This window comes from Lonchura striata, chromosome 3 (assembly GCF_046129695.1).
Source record: "Lonchura striata isolate bLonStr1 chromosome 3, bLonStr1.mat, whole genome shotgun sequence".
Lineage (NCBI taxonomy): Eukaryota > Metazoa > Chordata > Aves > Passeriformes > Estrildidae > Lonchura > Lonchura striata.
In genome coordinates, this window is record NC_134605.1 from 70,541,384 (window position 1) to 70,545,623 (window position 4,240).

A 4,240-nucleotide genomic window follows, 5' to 3' on the forward strand; every position below is an offset into this window, starting at 1 on the left:
ACATAAAAATGTTGTTGGTTCAGGTGCTCAACTTCAGAAAGGTGAAACCACAGCAATACAGACTTCTCAATTTCCCTGTGTCCCATCATGTGAGACACCTTGAGTCAGGTTATTTGATCTAGAAGGGCAAAACACCTGCACAACTGGTCACTTATGGGAGGATGAGATGAGGAGGCCCTGGCTGGTGTGTCTGCTCCCCTGGCAAAGGACACGGAGCTCAGTGATGAGTGATGCTGCAGTGGGGCAGAGAGGCTGTGGCACAGTGCTGCTGCCAGGGGTACCAGTGGTGCTGGGAGAAGACTGCAGGGCTGAAGTGTTGGGAAGGATGAATAAATATAATTGCCTGGCAAAAGATTCACAATAATACAGCCAGGATGAAAACAATCCCCCCTACTGGTTGAACAATGCCCTTACCTGCAGATAGGTCCAAAAGTCAAATGGACTGTTCTATCTCAACCCCCAAAATGTATAGTTCATCCTACTCCTATAACCCTCCCCTGAAACATTGTCTGTGACCCCATTGGCCTAAGTCTTGTTCTAGCCCACCTTGAAGCCCCCTGATAAGGGGTCTCCGAGGAGCCAGATGTCCTCTTGGAACTTCCTCTCTCTTGGAACATCCCCTCTCTTGGAATCCCCGTGTTCTTGGAACTTCCACCCTCTCCTGGAGCATCCTCTCTACCCCTTGTCTCTCCCCTCCCCCATCCCCTCAGGCCTCGCCACGTGCTGCGTCTGGCAGCTCCAAGCAAGACCTTTCTCCATCCCTAATAAACCTGATATTCTAAGAGCAGCCTCTCTTGTCTCCATTCATCAAAGCCATCCTGGAGCACAGCGCTCCCTACACCAAAGCTATCAGGCAGGTCTGTTCTCAGGACATGGAGCTGAGTGGGCACAGGGATTCAGTGTAAAATTTGGGGGAAATTCTTTCAGTATGCATGGTGCTTGTTAAGGCATGAGCTCTTAAATTAATTCCCAGTAAACATGATTCCAGTTCAGGAACAGCATCCATGGAGGCTGCTGGGACCCGGATGCACACTCACTTCTTGCGCCATCGGGTTTCCTCACATGGGTAGTCCCTAGTAACTGTGGTAAAGGATGTGGGCAAGGCAGGCTGGTCAGACCAGCAATTTGGGAATCATTGAAAGCTTTAGGAAAGAAACTGTCCTGTCTTTGAACTGGCTGTGGAGAGGGCAGGGAGTAACTGTTGCTTAAAATGCAGCTCCAAAATGCAGGAATCTGTTCTAGTTTCACCTTTTGCACTCCTTAGGACGTGCCTACAGAGAACAGCTTATTCTGCTATGACCTGTCAGGTAGATAGAGTGGTATAAGCTCATTAAAGTGGGTACAGTATAAAGAGAGCAAGGTTTGTAAAGAAAAGTAGTAGCCCTTGTTACAGCAACCAGTGTACTGGAAAATAAACAGTGAAGATTTCAGGTACTTGGGCCTTTTCCCAGATTGTCTTCTCCTTACACAACCACAGGTACAGACATGATTACTGCAACACTGTAGATGGGCTGTAGTAACACAGATGCTCCCATGTGGAAAAGGAAATGCACAGGTAACAAGCCCTGCAGAGAGTGGTCGTATTAAAAAAACAAAACCCTAAAACCCAAAAAACCCCCAACCAACTGAAAAAACCCCACAAGCAAGAAAAACCTCCAAAGCAAACCACTTTAACTAAGCCATATGAACTCTTCCCAGCTCAGTTTGGATTTAAATCAGGATTTAGAGCAAAGTTTATCCTGCTACATATTACCAAAACACAACTTTGCAAACAAGTCCAAGTTTTCCACGTCCACTTCTGCAGAGCAGAAAAAAGCGTAAGCTTTTCCATTGCACTGTAAAGCTGATAATTCCTTTTGCTGACCGATCAGGTTACACAAGGCACGTACACCTGGATGCTTGGTGATAACTGGGATCTGAAGGTTCCGCCACTGCTCCTGGCTGCAATGACGTGAGGTCAGGACAGGCTGGAAAGTCCAAGCAGCCACTCTGAAAATTGATGAGTTTCATACAGTTGTGAATAACATATTCATACATTTGTTTTCCTGATGTTTCTTGTACATTCAGTGTTTTATGCAGCGTCTGGATTTCATGCTACCTTGAATGTCCATATTGCCAGTTCATGGACATGCCATAGGAATTACAAAGGATGAACCTTTGAAGGTTTTGACCACTGGCTAGAATGTTACTGGCATTCAGAGAGGAATATGTTTTAGTAACACAGTTATTTATGAAACAGATAAAAAAACCTCATTATCCAACTGATTGTCTGCAGCTTGGTGATCAAGGAGTCCATTGAAATGTGTGAGGTGATTTGTGCTTTACAAACACCATTGATTTAGTCTGGCTGCCAAATTTGGGAATTAATGCTGTAGCCATTTGTGCATGTTTCATGTTTTCATAGCTGTCAATCTGGAGACATAGATCCAAAATCAAAAACGAGCCCTTGAATTTGGGAGGACTGGGAGAATACTGAACTCCACGGAGCAATGATGAAAGACTAAAATGCTGGATGCCATTCAGCCATGCTTGTTAAGGCAGACTGTACCTTTGTTCTTGGGGACTATTTTCTAGACTTTTAAAAAATTTCTTTTACTTTCTTCCAACAGACTGGCAAGGAAATATTTCAGAACTACAATAGCCTAGCAGTGGTATTGACTTTGAATTGAATCTAGTTTCTTTATGCATTTGAAATAGCAAGGAGGTCATTAACTGTGAGGTCTGTATTGGGCTAAGCAAAGTGACTAAGTGGTTACAGAGAGTGCAAGAAACATCTCCTAAGCAAGAGAATACTTCAGATGTGTGAAGTCTTGGCTTTTAAAGTGGCTGTATAGACAATAGTTCTTTTAGGACGTTTGACTGAAAAGTTGCTTATTTGATGCCACAAGAAGATGGAAAATCTCTCAGCACAAAATCCTGAGTTGTTAGGAGGCTTGGATTAGGAAGGAATCCTTTCTGTTCTGAGAGTAAGGGAATACTGCAGCTGATATTTTTATTTTACAAAGATATATAAAGGGCTAGCAGCAGAACACTGTGCTGCTGCATTGGCAGGATGACAAGATTTGAAAGTGGCAGATTTTAAATAAATAGGTGGAAATGCAATTACTTAAAATAAATTGGGTTTTGTCTCTTTTTATTTCACTATATTTCTCACTTTCTTTCATTATTGCTATTAAGGACTAATTACACTACGATTTGTACTGCAATCTGTAAGGATAATGGGTCCTGTTTTAAAGCACATCCTATAAAAGAACCATGTTACAAGGCATTGATAGGAGAGTGCTAAATCCATTCCTGTTTGGTGTGCAATACATCTCTGGTAAGACACTACCGATTTCAAGAATGAGCTTCTGCGGTTTTGATTATTTATTCAGAATAACATCCTGCTGAAATTTGGGATTACACTAGAAATCAAAGACAGGACTGCATCATCAATGCCTGAGTTTATGTGGGATAAAACAACTTCAACCTTTAACTGCCCTTTAATATTTTTAATGTAGCATTTCCTATAAAAGAATGAAAATTAAGAGTAAGGATATGGATACACACAAAAATTGTGTTTGTTTTAAAGGTTCATTTCTCTCTACCTTCCTCTTAAGTGCAAAAACTACTAATGGAGCAAGATTTTGGGTTTTTTAAAGAGGGAGAGGAAGGCAAAGCAGCGCATGGTCAAGTATTAACCGCAGTAATGTCAGAAACCACTTAACCACACTGAAGAAAGGCTGCAGGCATAAATTTATTTAATGTCTCCTGCCTTTGGCTTCAGGGCAGAAGAGAGGTTTCCTCTTCTTGGAGGGTTTCTGGTGAGCAGGCAAACTCTGTGGCTTCTACACTGTGAGAAAGGGACTGCCTGGAAACAAATGAGCACCCATTTAACTCCAAGTCATGCCATGCTGAATAAAACCAACTTACATGCCCAAGGACATGAGGGGAAATAATTTAGCTGCTTGAGCCAATGTAAGGGTCTTAGATAACAAACAGAAAAATTGGAATTGGTCATTTATGAATGTAAATTCAATAGAGATGGCATTGCTGGGAATTTTCTGCTGGATGAAATCTTCATATCACAGGTAAAAATCTCTTAAGAAATGTTTAGTGGACAGAAGGGGATAAGAAATGGCACTCTAGACCAAGAATAACAAAAGGATAGGATATGAATATTTTACTAGTGACAAATAACAAAGAAATTATCTCATGGACTGATTTCCCATTGTGAAAAGTGCAAAAGGGACTAGGAGCT